Source organism: Schistocerca serialis, chromosome 6 (genome assembly GCF_023864345.2).
Source record: "Schistocerca serialis cubense isolate TAMUIC-IGC-003099 chromosome 6, iqSchSeri2.2, whole genome shotgun sequence".
Lineage (NCBI taxonomy): Eukaryota > Metazoa > Arthropoda > Insecta > Orthoptera > Acrididae > Schistocerca > Schistocerca serialis.
Window position 1 is genome coordinate 43495188 of NC_064643.1, and position 24555 is coordinate 43519742.

Here is a 24555-nt window from a genome sequence, read left to right on the forward strand (position 1 = left end):
GCAGGTTCAATGTATTCCTTGGACCTTCACATTGACGATGAAACACAGAAATCGCATCGGAATTAAATACAAAAGGCACAATGCCGCCTTAAGTACAAGAATAGAGACTCTACTTACAGTCGGTGCTTTTGAGCATTCCCTGTGAGACCAGTATTAGTTTCCGATACACCACTGCAGGTTCTATGTATTCCTTGGACCTTCACATTGACGATTAAACAAAGAAATCGCATCGGAATTAAATACAAAAGGCACAATGCTGCCTTAAGTACAAGAATAGAGACTCTTCTTACAGTCGGTGCTTTGAGCATTCCCTGTGAGACCAGTATTAGTTTCCGATACACCACTGCAAGTTCAGTGCATTCCTCGGACCTTCACATTGACGATGAAACACAGAAATGCCAACGGAATTAAATACAAAAGCACAATGCCGCCTTAAGTACAAGAATAGACACTCTTCTTACAGACGGTGTGTGAGCATTCCCTGTGAGACTAGTATTAGTTTCCGATACACCACTGCAGGTTCAATGTATTCCTTGGACCTTCACATTGACGATTAAACACAGAAATCACATCGGAATTAAATACAAAAAGAACAATGCCGCCTTAAGTACAAGAATAGAGACTCTTCTTACAGTCGGTGCTTTGAGCATTCCCTGTGAGACCAGTATTAGTTTCCGATACACCACTGCAAGTTCAGTGCATTCCTCGGACCTTCACATTGACGATGAAACACAGAAATGCCAACGGAATTAAATACAAAAGCACAATGCCGCCTTAAGTACAAGAATAGACACTCTTCTTACAGACGGTGTGTGAGCATTCCCTGTGAGACTAGTATTAGTTTCCGATACACCACTGCAGGTTCAATGTATTCCTTGGACCTTCACATTGACGATGAAACACAGAAATCGCATCGGAATTAAATACAAAAGGCACAATGCCGCCTTAAGTACAAGAATACAGACTCTATTTACAGTCGGTGCTTTGAGCATTCCCTGTGAGACCAGTATTAGTTTCCGATACACCACTGGAGGTTCAATGTATTCCTTGGACATTCACATTGACGATGAAACTCTGAAATTACATTGGAATTAAATACAAAAGGCACAATGATGCCTTAAGTACAAGAATAGAGACTCATCTAACAGTCGGTGCTTTTAGCATTCCCAGTAAGAGAAGTATTAGTTTCCGATACACCACAGCAGGTTCAATGTATTCCTTGGACCTTGACATTGACGATGAAACACAGAAATTGCATCGGAATAAAATACAAAAGCCACAATGCCGCCTTAAGTGCAAGAATAGAGTCTCTTCTTACTGTCGGTGCTTTGAGCATTATCTGTGAGACCAGAATTAATTTCTGATACACCACTGGAGGTTCAATGTATTCCTTGGACATTCACATTGACGATTAAACACAGAAATCACATCGGAATTAAATACAAAAGGCACAATGCCACCTTAAGTACAAGAATAGAGACTCTTCTTACAGTCGGTGCTTTAAGCATTCCTTGTGAGACCAGTATTAGTTTGCGATACGCCAATGCAGGTTCAGTGTATTCCTTGGACCTTCACATTGACGATGAAACACAGAAATGGCATCGGAATTAAATACAAAAGGCACAATGCCGCTCTATGTACAACAATAGACACTCTTCTTACTGTCAGTGCTTTGAGCATTCCCTGTGAGACCAGTATTAGTTTTCGATACACCACTGCAAGTTCAATGTATTCCTTGGACCTTCACATTGACGATGAAAGACAGAAATCGCATCGGAATTAAACACAAAAGGCACAATGCCGCCATAAGTACAAGAATACAGACTCTATTTACAGTCGGTGCTTTTGAGCATTCCCTGTGAGACCAGTATTAGTTTCCGATACACCACTGCAGGTTCTATGTATTCCTTGGACCTTCACATTGACGATTAAACACAGAAATCGCATCGGAATTAAATACAAAAGGCACAATGCCGCCTTAAGTACAAGAACAGAGACTATTCTTTAGGTCGGTGCTTTGAGCATTCCCTGTGAGACCAGTATTTGTTTCCGATACACCACTGCAGGTTCAATATATTCCTTGGACCTTCACATTGACGATTAAACACAGAAATCACATCGGAATTAAATACAAAAAGAACAATGCCGCCTTAAGTACAAGAATAGAGACTCTTCTTACAGTCGGTGCTTTGAGCATTCCCTGTGAGACCAGTATTAGTTTCCGATACACCACTGCAAGTTCAGTGCATTCCTCGGACCTTCACATTGACGATGAAACACAGAAATGCCAACGGAATTAAATACAAAAGCACAATGCCGCCTTAAGTACAAGAATAGACACTCTTCTTACAGACGGTGTGTGAGCATTCCCTGTGAGACTAGTATTAGTTTCCGATACACCACTGCAGGTTCAATGTATTCCTTGGACCTTCACATTGACGATGAAACACAGAAATCGCATCGGAATTAAATACAAAAGGCACAATGCCGCCTTAAGTACAAGAATAGAGACTCTACTTACAGTCGGTGCTTTTGAGCATTCCCTGTGAGACCAGTATTAGTTTCCGATACACCACTGCAGGTTCTATGTATTCCTTGGACCTTCACATTGACGATTAAACACAGAAATCGCATCGGAATTAAATACAAAAGGCACAATGCTGCCTTAAGTACAAGAATAGAGACTCTTCTTACAGTCGGTGCTTTGAGCATTCCCTGTGAGACCAGTATTAGTTTCCGATACACCACTGGAGGCTCAATGTATTCCTTGGACCTTCACATTGACGATCACACACAGAAATTGCATCGTAATTATATACAAAAGGCACAATGCCGCCTTAAGTACAAGAATACAGACTCTATTTACAGTCGGTGCTTTGAGCATTCCCTGTGAGACCAGTATTAGTTTCCGATACACCACTGGAGGTTCAATGTATTCCTTGGACGTTCACATTGACGATGAAACTCTGAAATTACATTGGAATTAAATACAAAAGGCACAATGATGCCTTAAGTACAAGAATAGAGACTCTTCTAACAGTCGGTGCTTTTAGCATTCCCAGTAAGAGAAGTATTAGTTTCCGATACACCACAGCAGGTTCAATGTATTCCTTGGACCTTGACATTGACGATGAAACACAGAAATTGCATCGGAATAAAATACAAAAGCCACAATGCCGCCTTAAGTGCAAGAATAGAGTCTCTTCTTACTGTCGGTGCTTTGAGCATTATCTGTGAGACCAGAATTAATTTCTGATACAGCACTGGAGGTTCAATGTATTCCTTGGACATTCACATTGACGATTAAACACAGAAATCACATCGGAATTAAATACAAAAGGCACAATGCCACCTTAAGTACAAGAATAGAGACTCTTCTTACAGTCGGTGCTTTAAGCATTCCTTGTGAGACCAGTATTAGTTTGCGATACGCCAATGCAGGTTCAGTGTATTCCTTGGACCTTCACATTGACGATGAAACACAGAAATCGCATCGGAATTAAATACAAAAGGCACAATGCCGCTCTATGTACAACAATAGACACTCTTCTTACTGTCAGTGCTTTGAGCATTCCCTGTGAGACCAGTATTAGTTTCCGATACACCACTGCAAGTTCAATGTATTCCTTGGACCTTCACATTGACGATGAAAGACAGAAATCGCATCGGAATTAAACACAAAAGGCACAATGCCGCCTTAAGTACAAGAATACAGACTCTATTTACAGTCGGTGCTTTTGAGCATTCCCTGTGAGACCAGTATTAGTTTCCGATACACCACTGCAGGTTCTATGTATTCCTTGGACCTTCACATTGACGATTAAACACAGAAATCGCATCGGAATTAAATACAAGAGGCACAATACTGCCTTAAGTACAAGAATAGGGACTCTTCCTACAGTCGGTGCTTTGAGCATTCCCTGTGAGACCAGTATTAGTTTCCGATACACCACTGGAGGCTCAATGTATTCCTTGGACCTTCACATTGACGATCACACACAGAAATTGCATCGGAATTATGTACAAAAGCCACAATGCCGCCTTAAGTACAAGAATAGAGCCTCTTCCTACAGTCGGTGCTTTGAGCATTCCCTGTGAGACCAGTATTAGTTTCCGATACACCACTGCAGGTTCAATGTATTCCTTGGACATACACATTGACGACGAAACACTGAAATTACAGCGGAATTAAATACAAAAGGCACAATGCCGCCATAAGTGCAAGAACAGTGAGACTTCTTTGAGTCTGTGTTTTGATCCTTTCCTGTGCGACCCGTATTAGTTTTTGATACGCCACTGCAGGTTTAATGTATTCCTTGGACTTTTAAATTGACGGTGAAACACAGAAATCGCATCGGAATTAAATACAAAAGGCACAATGCCGCCTTAAGTACAAGAACAGAGACTATTCTTTAGGTCGGTGCTTTGAGCATTCCCTGTGAGACCAGTATTTGTTTCCGATACACCACTGCAGGATCAATGTATTCCTTGGACCTTCACATTGACGATTAAACACAGAAATCACATCGGAATTAAATACAAAAAGAACAATGCCGCCTTAAGTACAAGAATAGAGACTCTTCTTACAGTCGGTGCTTTGAGCATTCCCTGTGAGACCAGTATTAGTTTCCGATACACCACTGCAAGTTCAGTGCATTCCTCGGACCTTCACATTGACGATGAAACACAGAAATGCCAACGGAATTAAATACAAAAGCACAATGCCGCCTTAAGTACAAGAATAGACACTCTTCTTACAGACGGTGTTTGAGCATTCCCTGTGAGACTAGTATTAGTTTCCGATACACCACTGCAGGTTCAATGTATTCCTTGGACCTTCACATTGACGATGAAACACAGAAATCGCATCGGAATTAAATACAAAAGGCACAATGCCGCCTTAAGTACAAGAATAGAGACTCTACTTACAGTCGGTGCTTTGAGCATTCCCTGTGAGACCAGTATTAGTTTCCGAGACACCACTGCAGATTCAATGTATTCCTTGGACCTTCAAATTGACGAAGAAACACAGAAATCGCATTGGAATTAAATACAAAAGGCACAATGCCGCCTTAAGTACAAGAATAGAGACTTTCCATATGTTTGGTGCTTTGAGCATTCCCTGTGAGACCAGCATTAGTTTCCGATACACCACTGTAGTTTCAATGTATTCCTTGGACCTTCACATTGACGATTTAACACAGAAATCGTATCGGAATTAAATACAAAAGGCACAATGCCGCCTTGAGTACAAGAAAAGAAACTCTTCTTACAATCGGTGCTTTGAGCATTCCCTGTGAGACCAGTGTTAGTTTCCGATACACCACTGCTGGTTCAATGTATTCCTTGGACCTTCAAAGTGACGATGAAAAACAGAAATCGCATTGGAATTAAGTACATATAGGCACAATGCCGCTTTAGTACAAGAATAGAGACTATTCTTACAGTCTGTGCTTTGAGCGTTCCCTGTGAGACCAGTATTAGTATCCGATACACAACTGCAGATTCAATGTATTTTTTGGACATACACATTGACGATGAAACACTGCAATTACATCGGAATTAAATACAAAAGGCACAATGCCGCCCTAAATAGAAGAATAGAGACTCATCTTACAATCGGTGCTTCGAGCATTCCCTGAGAGACCGGTATTAATTTCCGATACACCACTGCAAGTTCAATGTATTCCTTGGACCATCACATTGACGATGAAACACAGAAATCGCATCGGAATTAAATACCAAAGGCACAATGCCGCCTTATGTACAAGAATAGAGGCACTTCTTACCGTCGGTGCTTTGAGCATTCCCTGTGAGACCAGTATTAGGTTCCGATACACCACTGCAGGTTCAATGTATTCCTTGGACATACACATTGACGATGAAAGACTGAAATTACATCGGAACTATGTACAAAAGGCACAATGCCGCCATAAGTGCAAGAAGAGTGAGACTTCTTAGAGTCTGTGTTTTGATCATTTCCTGTGCGACCCGTATTAGTTTTCGATACGACACTGCAGGTTCAATGTATTCCTTGGACCTTCAAATTGACGATGATACACAGAATTCGCAACGGAATTAAATACAAAAGGCACAATGCCGCCTTAAGTATAAGAATAGAGACTCTTCTTACAGTCGGTGCTTTGAGCTCTCCCTGTGAGACCAGTATTAGTTTCCGATACACCTCTGCAGGTTCAATGTATTCCTTGGACCTTCACATTGACGATTAATCACAGAAATCGCATCGGAATTAAATACAAAAGGCACAATGCCGCCTTAAGTACAAGAATAGAGACTCTTCTTACAGTCGGTGCTTTGAGCATTCCCTGTGAGACCAGTATTAGTTTCCGATACACCACTGGAGGTTCAATGTATTCCTTGGACATTCACATGACGATGAAACTCTGAAATTACATTGGAATTAAATACAAAAGGCACAATGATGCCTTAAGTACAAGAATAGAGACTCTTCTAACAGTCGGTGCTTTTAGCATTCCCAGTAAGAGAAGTATTAGTTTCCGATACACCACAGCAGGTTCAATGTATTCCTTGGACCTTGACATTGACGATGAAACACAGAAATTGCATCGGAATTAAATACAAAAGCCACAATGCCGCCTTAAGTGCAAGAATAGAGTCTCTTCTTACTGTCGGTGCTTTGAGCATTATCTGTGAGACCAGAATTAGTTTCCGATACACCACTGGAGGTTCAATGTATTCCTTGGACATTCACATTGACGATTAAACACAGAAATCACATCGGAATTAAATACAAAAGGCACAATGCCGCCTTAAGTACAAGAATAGAGACTCTTCTTACAGTCGGTGCTTTAAGCATTCCTTGTGAGACCAGTATTAGTTTGCGATACGCCAATGCAGGTTCAGTGTATTCCTTGGACCTTCACATTGACGATGAAACACAGAAATCGCATCGGAATTAAATACAAAAGGCACAATGCCGCTCTATGTACAACAATAGACACTCTTCTTACTGTCAGTGATTTGAGCATTCCCTGTGAGACCAGTATTAGTTTCCGATACACCACTGCAAGTTCAATGTATTCCTTGGACCTTCACATTGACGATGAAAGACAGAAATCGCATCGGAATTAAACACAAAAGGCACAATGCCGCCTTAAGTACAAGAATACAGACTCTATTTACAGTCGGTGCTTTTGAGCATTCCCTGTGAGACCAGTATTAGTATCCGATACACCACTGCAGGTTCTATGTATTCCTTGGACCTTCACATTGACGATTAAACTCAGAAATCGCATCGGAATTAAATACAAAAGGCACAATGCTGCCTTAAGTACAAGAATAGAGACTCTTCTTACAGTCGGTGCTTTGAGCATTCCCTGTGAGACCAGTATTAGTTTCCGATACACCACTGGAGGCTCAATGTATTCCTTGGACCTTCACATTGACGATCACACGCAGAAATTGCATCGTAATTATATACAAAAGCCACAATGCCGCCTTAAGTACAAGAATAGAGCCTTTTCCTACAGTCGGTGCTTTGAGCATTCCCTGTGAGACCAGTATTAGTTTCCGATACACCACTGCAGGTTCAATGTATTCCTTGGACATACACATTGACGATGAAACACTGAAATTACAGCGGAATTAAATACAAAAGGCACAATGCCGCCATAAGTGCAAGAACAGTGAGACCTCTTTGAGTCTGTGTTTTGATCCTTTCCTGTGCGACCCGTATTAGTTTTTGATACACCACTGCAGGTTCAATGTATTCCTTGGACCTTCACATTGACGATTAAACACAGAAATCACATCAGAATTAAATACAAAAAGGACAATGCCGCCTTAAGTACAAGAATAGAGACTCTTCTTACAGTCGGTGCTTTGAGCATTCCCTGTGAGACCAGTATTAGTTTCCGATACACCACTGCAAGTTCAGTGCATTCCTCGGACCTTCACATTGACGATAAAACACAGAAATGCCAACGGAATTAAATACAAAAGCACAATGCCGCCTTAAGTACAAGAATAGACACTCTTCTTACAGACGGTGTTTGAGCATTCCCTGTGAGACTAGTATTAGTTTCCGATACACCACTGCAGGTTCAATGTATTCCTTGGACCTTCACATTGACGATGAAACACAGAAATCGCATCGGAATTAAATACAAAAGGCACAATGCCGCCTTAAGTACAAGAATAGAGACTCTACTTACAGTCGGTGCTTTGAGCATTCCCTGTGAGACCAGTATTAGTTTCCGAGACACCACTGCAGATTCAATGTATTCCTTGGACCTTCAAATTGACGAAGAAACACAGAAATCTCATTGGAATTAAATACATAAGGCACAATGCCGCTTTAAGTACAAGAATAGAGACTATTCTTACAGTCTGTGTTTTGAGCGTTCCCTGTGAGACCAGTATTAGTATCCGATACACCACTGCAGATTCAATGTATTCCTTGGACATACACATTGACGATGAAGCACTGCAATTACATCGGAATTGAATACAAATGGAACAATGCCGCCTTAAGTACAAGAATAGAGACTCCTCTTACTGTCGGTGCTTTGTGCATTCCCTGTGAGACCAGTATTAGTTTCCGAAACACCACTGCATGTTCAATGTGTTCCTTGGACTTTCACAATGACGATGAAACACAGAAATCGCATTGGAATTAAATACAAAAGGCTCAATGCCGCCTTAAGTACAAGAATAGAGACTCTTCTTACAGTCTGTGCTTTGAGCATTCCCTGTGAGACCAGTATTAGTATCCGATTCACCACTGCAAGTTCAATGTATTCCTTGGACATACACATTGACGATTAAACACAGAAATCACATGGGAATTAAATAGAAAGAGAACAATGCCGCCTTAAGTACAAGAATAGAGACTCTTCTTACTGTCGGTGCTTTGAGCATTCCCTGTGAGACCAGTATTAGCTTCCGATACACCACTGCAGGTTCAGTGCATTCCTTGGACCTTCACATTGACGATGAAACACAGAAATGGCAACGGAATCAAATACAAAAGGCACAATGCCGCCTTAAGTACAAGAATAGACACTCTTCTTACAGACGGTGTTTGAGCATTCCCTGTGAGACCAATATTAGTATCCGATACACCACTGCACATTCAATGTACTCCTTGGACATACACATTGACGATGAAACACTGAAATTACATCGGAAATAAATACAAAAGGAACAATATCGCCTTAAGTACAAGAATTGAGACTCTTCTTACTGTCGATGTTTTGAGCATTCCCTGTGAGACCAGTATTATTTTCCGATACAATACTGCAGGTTCAATGTATTCCTTGGCCATACACATTGATGATGAAAAACTGAAATTACATCGGAAATAAATACAAAGGGCACAATGACGCCTTAAGTACAAGCAGAGTGAGACTTCTTAGAGTCTGTGTTTTGATCGTTTCCTGTGAGCCCAGTATTGGTTTCCGATATACCACTGCAGGTTCAATGTATTCCTTGGACCTTCACATTGACGAAGAAACACGTAAATCGCATCGGAATTAAATACCAAAGGCACAATGCCGCTTTAAGTTCAAGAATAGAGACTCTTCTTACAGTCGGTGCTTTGAGCATTCCCTGTGAGACCAGTATTAGTTTCCGATACACCACTGCGGGTTGAATGTATTCCTTGGACCTTTACATTGACGATGAAACACAGAAATCGCATCGGAATTAAATACAAAAGGCACAATGCCGCCTTAAGTACAAGAATACAGACTCCACTTACAGTCGGTGCATTGAGCATTCCCTGTGAGACCAGTATTAGTTTGCGATTCACCACTGCAGGTTCAATGTATTCCCTGGACCTTCAAATTGACGATAAAACACAGAAATCGCATTGGAATTAAATACAAAAGCACAATGCCGCTTTAAGTACAAGAATAGAGACTATTCTTACAGTCTGTGCTTTGAGCGTTCCCTGTGAGACCAGTATTAGTATCCGATACAGCACTGCAGATTCAATGTATTCCTTGGACATACACATTGACGATGAAACACTGCAATTACATCGGAATTAAATACAAAATGAACAATGCTGCCTTAAGTACAAGAATAGAGACGCCTCTTATTGTCGGTGCTTTGAGCATTCCCTGTGCGACCAGTATTAGTTTCCGATACACGACTGCATGTTCAATGTATTCCTTGTACCTTCACATTGACGATGAATCACAGAAATCGCATTGGAATTAAACACAAAAGGCACAATGTCGCCATAAGTACAAGAATAGAGACTCTTCTTACAGGCTGTGCTTTCAGCATTCCCTGTGAGACCAGTATTAGTATCCGATACACCACTGCAGATTCACTGTACTCCATGGACATACACATTGTCGATGAAACACTGAAATTACATCGGAGTTAAATACAAAAGGCCCAATGCCGCCATAAGCGCAAGAAGAATGAGACTTCTTAGAGACTGTGTTTTGATCCTATCCTGTGCGACCCGTATTAGTTTCCGACACGCCACTGCAGGTTCGATGTATTCCTTGGACCTTCACATTGACGATTACACACAGAAATCGCATCGGAATTAAATACAAAAAGGCACTATGTCGCCTTAAGTACAAGAATAGAGACTCTTCTTGTATCCGGTGCTCTGAGCATTCCCTGTGAGACCAGTATTAGTATCCGGCACACCACTTCAGGTTGTATGTATTCCTAGTACATACACAACGAAGATGAAACACAGAAATGGCATCGGAATGAAATACAAAGGGCACAATGCCGCCTTAAGTACAAGAATAGACACTCTTCTTACAGTCGGTGCTTTGAGCATTCCCTGTGGGACCAGTATTAGTTTCCGATACACCACTGCAGGTTCAATGAATTCCGTGGACCTTCACATTGACGATGAAACACAGAAATGGCAAGGGAATTAAATACAAAAGGCACAATGCCGCCTTAAGTACAAGAATACAGACTCTTCTTACAGTCGGTGCCTTGAGCATTCCCTGTGAGACCAGTATTAGTATCCGATACACCACTGCAGGTTCATTGTATTCCTTATACATACACATTGACGATGAAACACTGAAACAACATCGGAATTAAATACAAAAGAAACAATGTCGCCTTAAGTACAAGATTAGAGACTCTTCTTACTGTCGGTGTTTTGAGGATTCCCTGTGAGACCAGTATTAGTTTCCGATACTCCACTGCAGGTCCAAAGTATTGCTTGGACCTTCACATTGACGATGAAACACAGAAATCACATCGGAATTAAATACAAAAAGAACTATGACGCCTTAAGTACAAGAAGAGAGACTCTTCTTACGGTCGGGGCTTTGAGCATTCCCTGTGAGACCAGTATTAGTTTCCGATACACCACTGCAGGTTCAGTGCATTCCTTGGACCTTCACATTGACGATGAAACACAGAAATCGCATCGGAATTAAATACAAAAGGCACAATGCCGCCTTAAGTACAAGAACAGAGTCTATTCTTTCAGACGGTGATTTGAGCATTCCCTGTGAGACCAGTATTAGTTTCCGATACACCACTGCAGGTTCAATGTATTCCTTGGACCTTCACATTGACGATTAAACACATAAATCACATCGGAATTAAATACAAAAAGAACAATGCCGCCTTTAGTACAAGAATAGAGACTCTTCTTACAGTCGGTGCTTTGAGCATTCCCTGTGAGACCAGTATTAGTTTCCGATACACCACTGCAGGTTCAGTGCATTCCTTGGACCTTCACATTGACGATGAAACACAGAAATGGCAACGGAATTAAATACAAAAGGCACAATGCCGCCTTAAGTACAAGAATAGACACTCTTCTTACAAGTCGGTGTTTTGAGCATTCCCTGAGAGACCAGTATTAGTTTCCGATACACCACTGCAGAATCAATGTATTCCTTGGAGACACACATTGACGATGAAACACTGAAATTACATCGGAATTAAATACAAAAGGCACAATGCCGCCATAAGTGAAAGAACAGTGAGACTTTTTTCAGTCTGTGTTTTGATCCTTTCCTGTGCGACCCGTATTAGTTTTCGATACGCCACTGCTGGTTAAATGTATTCCTTGGACCTTCAAATTGACGATGAAACACAGAAATCATATCGGAATTAAATACAAAAAGCACAATGCCGCCTTAAGTACAAGAACAGAGACTCTTCTCTCAGTCGGTGCTTTGAGCATTCCCTGTGAAACCAGTATTAGTTTCCGATACACCACTGCAGGTTCAATGTATTCCTTGGACCTTCACATTGACGATGAAACACAGATATCGCATCGGAATTAAATACAAAAGGAACAATGCCGCCTTAAGTACAAGAATACAGACTCTACTTCAGTCGGTGCTTTGAGCATTCCCTGTGAGACCAGTATTAGTTTCCGATACACCACTGCATGTTCAACGTATTCCTTGGACTTTCACATTGACGATGAAACACAGAAATCGCATTGGAACTAAATACAAAAGGCACAATGACGCCTCAAGTACAAGAATAGAGACTCTTCTTACAGTCTGTGCTTTGAGCATTCCCTGTGAGACCAGTATTAGTATCCGATACACCACTGCAGACTCAATGTATTCCTTGAACATACACATTGACGATGAAACACTGAAATTACATCGGAATTAAATACAAAAGGCACAATGCCGCCATAAGTGCAAGAAGAGTGAGACTTCTTAAAGTCTGTGTTTTGATCCTTACCTGTGCGACCCGTATTAGTTTCCGATATGCCACTGCAGGTTCAATGTATTCCTTGGACTGTCACATTGACGATGAAACACAGAAATCGCATCGGAATTAAGTAAAAAAAACACAATGCCGCCTTAAGTATAAGAATAGAGACACTTCTTAGAGTCGGTGCTTTGAGCATTCCCTGTGAGACCAATATTAGTATCCGATACACCACTGCAGGTTCAATGTATTCCTTGGACATACACATTGACGATGAAACACTGAAATTACATCGGAATTAAATACAAAAGGAACAATATCGCCTTAAGTACAAGAATAGAGACCCTTCTTATTGTCGCTGTTTTGAGCATTCCCTGTGAGACCAGTATTATTTTCCGATACAATACTGGAGGTTCAATGTATTCCTTGGACATACACATTGACGATGAAAAACTGAAATTACATCGGAATTAAATACAAAGGGCACAATGACGCCTTAAGTACAAGCAGAGTGAGACTTCCTAGAGTCTGTGCTTTGATCCTTTCCTGTGAGACCAGTATTGGTTTCCGATATACCACTGCAGGTTCAAAGTAATCCTTGGACCTTCACATTGACGAAGAAACACATAAATCGCATCGGAATTAAATACCAAAGGCACAAAGCCGCCTTAAGTTCAAGAATAGAGACTCTTCTTACAGTCGGTGCTTTTAGCATTCCCTGTGAGTCCAGTATTAGTTTCCGATACACCACTGCTTGTTCAATGTATTCCTTGGACCTTCACATTGACAATGAAGCACAGAAAACGCAGCGGAATTAAATACAAAAGGCACAATGCCGAATTAAGTACAAGAATACAGACTCTACTTACAGTCGGTGATTTGAGCATTCCCTGTGAGACCAGTATTAGTTTCCGATACACCACTGCAGGTTCAATGTATTCCTTGGAACTTCACATTGCCGATGAAACACAGAAATCGCATTGGAATTAAACACAAAAGGAACAATGCCGCCTTAAGTACAAAAATAGAGACTCTTCTTACAGTCTGTGCTTTCAGCATTCCCTGTGAGACCAGTATTAGTATCCGATACACCACTGCAGATTCAATGTATTCCTTGGACATACACATTGACGATGAAAAACTGAAATTATATCGGAATTAAATACAAAAGGCCCAATGCCGCCATAAGCGCAAGAAGAGTGAGACTTCTTAGAGTCTGTGTTTGATCCTTTCCTGTGCGACCCGTATTAGTTTCCGATACGCCACTGCAGGTTCGATGTATTCCTTGGACCTTCACATTGACGATTACACACAAAAATCGCAGCGGAATTAAAATCAAAAAGGCACAATGTCGCCTTAACTACAAGAATAGAGACTCTTCTTGCATTCGGTGCTTTGAGCATTCCCTGTGAGACCAGTATTAGTATCCGGTACACCACTTCAGGTTCAATGTATTCCTAGGACATACACATCGACTATGTAACACAGAAATGGCATCGGAATTAAATACAAATGGCACAATGCCGCCTTAAGTATAACAATAGACACTCTTCTTACAGTCGGTGTTTTGAGCATTCCCTGTGAAACCAGTATTAGTATCCGATACACCACTGCAGGTTCAATGTATTCCTTATACATACACATTGACGATGAAACACTGAAACAACATCGGAATTAAATACAAAAGAAAAAATGTCGCCTTAAGTACAAGATTAGAAACTCTTCTTACTGTCGGTGTTTTGAGGATTCCCTGTGAGACCAGTATTAGTTTCCGATACTCCACTGCAGCTCCAAAGTATTCCTTGGACCTTCACATTGACGATGAAACACAGAAATCACATCGGAATTAAATACAAAAAGAACTATGACGCCTTAAGTACAAGAAGAGAGACTCTTCTTCCGGTCGGGGCTTTGAGCATTCCCTGTGAGACCAGTATTAGTTTCCGATACACCACTGCAGGTTCAGTGCATTCCTTGGACCTTCACATTGACGATGAAACACAGAAATCGCATCGGAATTAAATACAAAAGGCACAATGCCGCCTTAAGTACAAGAACAGAGTCTATTGCTTCAGTCGGTGCTTTGAGCATTCCCTGTGGGACCAGTATTAGTTTCCGATACACCACTGCAGGTTCAATGTATTCCTTGGACCTTCACATTGACGATTAAACACATAAATCACATCGGAATTAAATACAAAAAGAACAATGCCGCCTTTAGTACAAGAATAGAGACTCTTCTTACAGTCGGTGCTTTGAGCATTCCCTGTGAGACCAGTATTAGTTTCCGATACACCACTGCAGGTTCAGTGCATTCCTTGGACCTTCACATTGACGATGAAACACAGAAATGGCAACGGAATTAAATACAAAAGGCACAGTGCCGCCTTAAGTACAAGAATAGACACTCTTCTTACAGTCGGTGTTTTGAGCATTCCCTGAGAGACCAGTATTAGTTTCCGATACACCACTGCAGAATCAATGTATTCCTTGGAGACACACATTGACGATGAAACACTGAAATTACATCGGAATTAAATACAAAAGGCACAATGCCGCCATAAGTGAAAGAACAGTGAGACTTTTTACAGTCTGTGTTTTGATCCTTTCCTGTGCGACCCGTATTAGATTTCGATACGCCACTGCTGGTTAAATGTATTCCTTGGACCTTCAAATTGACGATGAAACACAGAAATCATATCGGAATTAAATACAAAAAGCACAATGCCGCCTTAAGTACAAGAACAGAGACTCTTCTCTCAGTCGGTGCTTTGAGCATTCCCTGTGAAACCAGTATTAGTTTCCGATACACCACTGCAGGTTCAATGTATTCCTTGGACCTTCACATTGACGATGAAACACAGATATCGCATCGGAATTAAATACAAAAGGAACAATGCCGCCTTAAGTACAAGAATACAGACTCTACTTACAGTCGGTGCTTTGAGCATTCCCTGTGAGACCAGTATTAGTTTCCGATACACCACTGCATGTTCAATGTATTCCTTGGACTTTCACATTGACGATGAAAAACAGAAATCGCATTGGAACTAAATACAAAAGGCACAATGACGCCTCAAGTACAAGAATAGGGACTCTTCTTACAGTCTGTGCTTTGAGCATTCCCTGTGAGACCAGTATTAGTATCCGATACACCACTGCAGACTCAATGTATTCCTTGGACATACACATTGACGATGAAACACTGAAATTACATCGGAATTAAATACAAAAGGCACAATGCCGCCATAAGTGCAAGAAGAGTGAGACTTCTTAAAGTCTGTGTTTTGATCCTTACCTGAGCGACCCGTATTAGTTTCCGATATGCCACTGCAGGTTCAATGTATTCCTTGGACCGTCACATTGACGATGAAACACAGAAATCGCATCGGAATTAAGTACAAAAAACACAATGCCGCCTTAAGTATAAGAATAGAGACACTTCTTAGAGTCGTTGCTTTGAGCATTCCCTGTGAGACCAATATTAGTATCCAATACACCACTGCAGGTTCAATGTATTCCTTGGACATACACATTGACGATGAAACACTGAAATTACATCGGAATTAAATACAAAGGGAACAATATCGCCTTAAGTACAAGAATAGAGACCCTTCTTATTGTCGCTGTTTTGAGCATTCCCTGTGAGACCAGTATTATTTTCCGATACAATACTGGAGGTTCAATGTATTCCTTGGACATACACATTGACGATGAAAAACTGAAATTACATCGGAATTAAATACAAAGGGCACAATGACGCCTTAAGTACAAGCAGAGTGAGACTTCCTAGAGTCTGTGCTTTGATCCTTTCCTGTGAGACCAGTATTGGTTTCCGATATACCACTGCAGGTTCAAAGTAATCCTTGGACCTTCACATTGACGAAGAAACACATAAATCGCATCGGAATTAAATACCAAAGGCACAAAGCCGCCTTAAGTTCAAGAATAGAGACTCTTCTTACAGTCGGTGCTTTTAGCATTCCCTGTGAGTCCAGTATTAGTTTCCGATACACCACTGCTTGTTCAATGTATTCCTTGGACCTTCACATTGACAATGAAGCACAGAAAACGCAGCGGAATTAAATACAAAAGGTACAATGCCGAATTAAGTACAAGAAAACAGACTCTACTTACAGTCGGTGATTTGAGCATTCCCTGTGAGACCAGTATTAGTTTCCGATACACCACTGCAGGTTCAATGTATTCCTTGGAACTTCACATTGCCGATGAAACACAGAAATCGCATTGGAATTAAACACAAAAGGAACAATGCCGCCTTAAGTACAAAAATAGAGACTCTTCTTACAGTCTGTGCTTTCAGCATTCCCTGTGAGACCAGTATTAGTATCCGATACACCACTGCAGATTCAATGTATTCCTTGGACATACACATTGACGATGAAAAACTGAAATTGTATCGGAATTAAATACAAAAGGCCCAATGCCACCATAAGCGCAAGAAGAGTGAGACTTCTTAGAGTCTGTGTTTGATCCTTTCCTGTGCGACCCGTATTAGTTTCCGATACGCCACTGCAGGTTCAGTGCATTCCTTGGACCTTCACATTGACGATGAAACAATGAAATGGCAACGGAATTAAATACAAAAGGCACAATGCCACCTTAAGTACAAGAACAGAGTCTATTCCTTCAGTCGGTGCTTTGAGCATTCCCTGTGAGACCAGTATTAGTATCCGGTACACCACTTCAGGTTCAATGTATTCCTAGGACATACACATCGACTATGTAACACAGAAATGGCATCGGAATTAAATACAAATGGCACAATGCCGCCTTAAGTATAACAATAGACACTCTTCTTACAGTCGGTGTTTTGAGCATTCCCTGTGAAACCAGTATTAGTATCCGATACACCACTGCAGGTTCAATGTATTCCTTATACATACACATTGACGATGAAACACTGAAACAACATCGGAATTAAATACAAAAGAAACAATGTCGCCTTAAGTACTAGATTAGAGACTCTTCTTACTGTCGGTGTTTTGAGGATTCCCTGTGAGACCAGTATTAGTTTCCGATACTCCACTGCAGCTCCAAAGTGTTCCTTGGACCTTCACATTGACGATGAAACACAGAAATCACATCGGAATTAAATACAAAAATAACTATGACGCCTTAAGTACAAGAAGAGAGACTCTTCTTACGGTCGGGGCTTTGAGCATTCCCTGTGAGACCAGTATTAGTTTCCGATACACCACTGCAGGTTCAGTGCATTCCTTGGACATTCACATTGACGATGAAACACAGAAATCGCATCGGAATTAAATACAAAAGGCACAATGCCACCTTAAGTACAAGAACAGAGTCTATTCCTTCAGTCGGTGCTTTGAGCATTCCCTGTGAGACCAGTATTAGTTTCCGATACACCACTGCAGGTTCAATGTATTCCTTGGACCTTCACATTGACGATTAAACACATAAATCACATCGGAATTAAATACAAAAAGAACAATGCCGCCTTAAGTACAAGAATAGGGACTCTTCTTACAGTCGGTGCTTTGAGCATTCCCTGTGAGACCAGTATTAGTTTCCGATACACCACTGCAGGTTCAGTGCATTCCTTGGACCTTCACATTGACGATGAAACAATGAAATGGCAACGGAATTAAATACAAAAGGCACAATGCCGCCTTAAGTACAAGAATAGACACTCTTCTTACAGTCGGTGTTTTGAGCATTCCCTGTGAGGCCAGTATTAGTTTCCGATACACCACTGCAGGTTCAATGTATTCCTTGGACATACACATTGACGATGAAACACTGAAATTACATCGGAATTAAATACAAAAGGCACAATGCCGCCATAAGTGAAAGAACAGTGAGACTTTTTACAGTCTGTGTTTTGATCCTTTCCTGTGCGACCCGTATTAGTTTTCGATACGCCACTGCAGGTTAAATGTATTCCTTGGACCTTCAAATTGACGATGAAACACAGAAATCACATCGGAATTAAATACAAAAAGCACAATGCCGCCTTAAGTACAAGAACAGAGACTCTTCTTTCAGTCGGTGCTTTGAGCATTCCCTGTGAGACCAGTATTAGTTTCCGATACACCACTGCAGGTTCAATGTATTCCTTGGACCTTCACATTGACGATGAAACACAGATATCGCATCGGAATTAAATACAAAAGGCACAATGCCGCCTTAAGTACAAGAATACAGACTCTACTTACAGTCGGTGCTTTGAGCATTCCCTGTGAGACCAGTATTAGTATCCGATACACCACTGCAGACTCAATGTATTCCTTGGACATACACATTGACGATGAAACACTGAAATTACATCGGAATTAAATACAAAAGGCACAATGCCGCCATAAGTGCAAGAAGAGTGAGACTTCTTAAAGTCTGTGTTTTGATCCTTACCTGAGCGACCCGTATTAGTTTCCGATATGCCACTGCAGGTTCAATGTATTCCTTGGACCGTCACATTGACGATGAAACACAGAAATCGCATCGGAATTAACTACAAAAAACACAATACCGCCTTAAGTATAAGAATAGAGACACTTCTTAGAGTCGGTGCTTTGAGCATTCCCTGTGAGACCAATATTAGTATCCGATACACCACTGCAGGTTCAATGTATTCCTTGGACATACACATTGACGATGAAACACTGAAATTACATCGGAATTAAATACAAAAGGAACAATATCGCCTTAAGTACAAGAATAGAGACCCTTCTTACTGTCGCTGTTTTGAGCATTCCCTGTGAGACCAGTATTATTTTCCGATACAATACTGGAGGTTCAATGTATTCCTTGGACATACACATTGACGATGAAAAACTGAAATTACATCGGAATTAAATACAAAGGGCACAATGACGCCTTAAGTACAAGCAGAGTGAGACTTCCTAGAGTCTGTGCTTTGATCCTTTCCTGTGAGACCAGTATTGGTTTCCGATATACCATTGCAGGTTCAAAGTATTCCTTGAACCTTCACATTGACGAAGAAACACATAAATCGCATCGGAATTAAATACCAAAGGCACAAAGCCGCCTTAAGTTCAAGAATAGAGACTCTTCTTACAGTCGGTGCTTTGAGCATTCCCTGTGAGTCCAGTATTAGTTTCCGATACACCACTGCAGGGTCAATGTATTCTTTGGACTTTCACATTGACGATTATACACAGAAATCGCATCGGAATTAAATACAAAAGACACAATGCCGCCTTAAGTACAAGAATAGAGACTCTTCTCACAGTCGGTAATTTGAGCATTCCCTGTGAGACCAGTATTAGTTTCCGATACACCACTGCATGTTCAGTGTATTCCTTGGACTTTCACATCGACAATGAAACACAGAAATGGCATCGGAATTAAATACAAAGGGCACAATGCCGCCTTAAGTACAAGAATAGACACTCTTCTTACAGTCGGTGCTTTGAGCATTCCCTGTGAGACCAGTATCAGTTTCCGATACAGCACTGCTTGTTCAATGTATTCCTTGGACCTTCACATTGACAATGAAGCACAGAAAACGCAGCGGAATTAAATACAAAAGGCACAATGCCGAATTAAGTACAAGAATACAGACTCTACTTACAGTCGGTGGTTTGAGCATTCCCTGTGAGACCAGTATTAGTTTCCGATACACCACTGCAGGTTCAATGTATTCCTTGGAACTTCACATTGCCGATGAAACACAGAAATCGCATTGGAATTAAACACAAAAGGAACAATGCCGCCTTAAGTACAAAAATAGAGACTCTTCTTACAGTCTGTGCTTTCAGCATTCCCTGTGAGATCAGTATTAGTATCCGATACACCACTGCAGATTCAATGTATTCCTTGGACATACACATTGACGATAAAAAACTGAAATTATATCGGAATTAAATACAAAAGGCCATTGCCGCCATAAGCGCAAGAAGAGTGAGACTTCTTAGAGTCTGTGTTTGATCCTTTCCTGTGCGACCCGTATTAGTCTCCGATACGCCACTGCAGGTTCGATGTATTCCTTGGACCTTCACATTGACGATTACACACAGAAATCGCAGCGGATTTAAAATCAAAAAGGCACAATGTCGCCTTAACTACAAGAATAGAGACTCTTCTTGCATTCGGTGCTTTGAGCATTCCCTGTGAGACCAGTATTAGTATCCGGTACACCACTTCTGGTTCAATGTATTCCTAGGACATACACATCGACTATGTAACACAGAAATGGCATCGGAATTAAATACAACGGGCACAATGCCGCCTTAAGTATAACAATAGACACTCTTCTTACAGTCGGTGTTTTGAGCATTCCCTGTGAAACCAGTATTAGTTTCCGATACACCACTGCAGGTCCAATGAATTCCTTGGACCTTCAAATTGACGATGAAACACAGAAATCGCATCGGAATTAAGTACGAAAGGCACAATGCCGCCCTAAGTACAACAATAGAGACTCTTCATACAGACGGTGTTTTGAGCATTCCCTGAGAGACCAGAATTAATTTCCGATACACCACTGCAGGTTCGATGTATTCCTTAGACATTCACATTGACGGTGAAACACTGAAATCGCATCGGAATTAAATACCAAACTCACTATGCCGCCTTAAGTACAAGAATAGAGACTCTTCTTACAGTCGGTGCTTTGAGCTTTCCCTGTGAGACCAGTATTAGTTTCCGATACAACACTGCAGGTTCAATGTACTCTTTGGACTTTCACATTGACGATTATATACAGAAATCGCATCGGAATTAAATACAAAAGGCACAATGCCACCTTAAGTACAAGAATAGAGACTCTTCTTACAGTCTGTGCTTTGAGCATTCCCTATGAGACCAGAATTAGTTTCCGATACACCACTGCAGGTTCAGTGTATTCTTTGGACTTTCACATCGACGATGAAACACAGAAATGGCATCGGAATTAAATACAAAGGGCACAATGCCGCCTTATGTACAAGAATAGACACTCTTCTTACAGTCGGTGCTCTGAGCATTCCTTGTGGGAACAGTATTGGTTTCCGATACACCACTGCAGTTTCAATGTATTCCTTGGAACTTCACATTGACGATGAAACACAGAAATCGCATTGGAATTAAACACAAAAAGCACAATGCCGCCTTAAGTACAAGATTAAAGACTCTTCTTACAGTCTGTGCTTTCAGCATTCCGTGTGAGACCAGTATTAGTATCCGATACACCACTGCAGATTCAATGTATTCCTTGGACATATACATTGACGATGAAAAACTGAAATTACATCGGAATTAAATACAAAAGGCAAAATGCCGCCATAAGTGCAAGATGAGTGAGACTTCTTAGAGTCTGTTTTTGATCCTTTCCTGTGCGACCCGTATTAGTTTTCGATACGCCACTGCAGCTTCAATGTATTCCTTTGACCTTCAAATTGACGATGAAACACAGAAATCGCATCGGAATTAAATACTAAACGCGCAATACCGCCTTAAGTACAAGAATAGAGGCTCTTCCTACAGTCGGAGCTTTGAGCATTCCCTGTGAGAGCAGTATTAGTTTCCGATACACCACTGCAGGTTCAATGTATTCCTTGGACCTTCACATTGACTATTAAACACAGAAATCACATCGGAATTAAATACAAAAGGCACAATGCCGCCTTCAGTACGACAATAGAGACTCTTATTACAGTCGGTGCTTTGAGCATTCCCTGTGAGACCAGTATTAGTTTGCGATACACCACTGCAGGTTCAGTGTATTCCTTGGACCTTCACATTGACGATGAAACACAGAAATGGCATCGGAATTAAATACAAAAGGCACAATGCCGCATTAAGTACAGGAATAGACACTCATCTTACAGTCAGTGCTTTGAGGATGCCCTGTGAGACCAGTATTAGTTCCCGATACACCACTGCAAGTTCAATATATTCCTTCGACGTTCACATAGACGATGAAAGACAGAAATCGCTTCGGAATTAAACACAAAAGGCACAATGCCGCCTTAAGTACAAGAATACTGACTCTACTTACTGTCGGTGCTTTGAGCATTCCCTGTGATACCAGTATTAGTTTCCGATACACCACTGCAGGTTCAATGTATTCCTTGGACCTTCACATTGACGATTAAACACCGAAATCGCATCGGAATTAAATACAAAAGGCACAATGCTGCCTTAAGTACAAGAATAGAGACTCTTCTTACAGTCGGTGCTTTGAGCATTCCCTGTGAGACCAGTATTAGTTTCCGATACACCACTGGATGTTCAGTATATTCCTTGGACCTTCACATTGACGATGACACACAGAAATTGCATCGTAATTATATACAAAAGCCACAATGCCGCCTTAAGTACAAGAATAGAGACTCTTCTTACAGTCGGTGCTTTGAGCATTCCCTGTGAGACCAGTATTAGTTTCCGATACACCACTGCAGGTTCAATGTATTCCTTGGACATACACATTGACAATGAAACACTGAAATTACATGGGAATAAAATATAAAAGGAACAATGTCGCCTTAAGTGCAAGAATAGATACTCTTCTTACTGTCGGTGTTTTGAGCATTCCCTGTGAGACCAGTTTTAGTTTCCGATACACCACTGCAGGTCCAATGTATTCCTTGGACCTTCACATTGGCGATGAAACACAGAAATAGCATCGGAATTAAATACAAAAGGCACAATGCCGCTCTATGTACAACAATAGAGACTCTTCTTACTGACGGTGTCTTGAGCATTCCCTGAGAGACCAGTATTAATTTCCGATACACCACTGCAGGTTCAATGTATTCCTTAGACATTCACATTGACGATGAAACACTGAAATCGCATCGGAATTAAATACCAAAGGCCCAATGCCGCCTTAAGTACAAGAATAGAGACTCTTCTTACAGTCGGTGCTTTGAGCATACCCTGTGAGACCAGTATTAGTATCCGATACACCACTGCAGGTTCAATGTATTCCTTGGACATACACATTGACGATGAAACACTTAAATTACATCGGTATTAAATACAAAAGGAACAATGTCGCCTTAAGTACAAGAATAGAGACTCTTCTTACTGTCGGTGCTTTGAGGATTCCCTGTGAGACCAGTATTAGTTTCCGATACATCACTCCAGGTCCAAAGAATTCCTCGGACCTTCACATTCACGATGAAACAAAGAAATCGCATCGGAATGAAATACAAGAGGCACAATGCCGTCCTAAGTACAACAATATACACTCTTCTTACAGTCTGAGTTTTGAGCATTCCCTGAGACACCGGTATCAATTCCCGATACACCACTGCAGGTTCAATGTATTCCTTAGACATTCACATTGATTATGAAACACAGAAATCGCATCGGAATTAAATACCATAGGCACAATGCCACCTTAAGTACAAGAATAGAGACTCTTCTCACAGCCGGTGCGATGAGTATTCCCTGTGAGACCAGTATTAGTTTCCGATACACCACTGCATGTTCAATGTATTCCTTGAACATACACATTGACCATGAAACACTGAAATTACATCGGAATTAAATACAAAGGGCACAATGACGGATTAAGTGCAAGAAGAGTTAGACTTCTTAGAGTCTGTGCTTTGATCCTGACCTGTGACACCAGCATTAGTTTCCGATACAACACTGCTGGTTCAATGAATTCCTTGGACCCTCACATTGACGATGAAACACAGAAATCGCATCGGAATTAAATACAAAGGGCAGAATGCCGCCATAAGTACAAGAACAGAGACTCTTCTTACAGTCTGTGCATTGAGCAGTCCCTGTGAGACCTGTGTTAGTTTCCAATACACCACTGCTGGTTCAATGTACTCCTTGGACCTTCACATTGACGTGGAAACACAGAAATCGCATCGGAATTAAATACAAAAGCCACAATGCCGCCTTAAGTACAAGAATACAGACTCTTCTTACAGTCGGTGCTTTGAGCATTCCCTG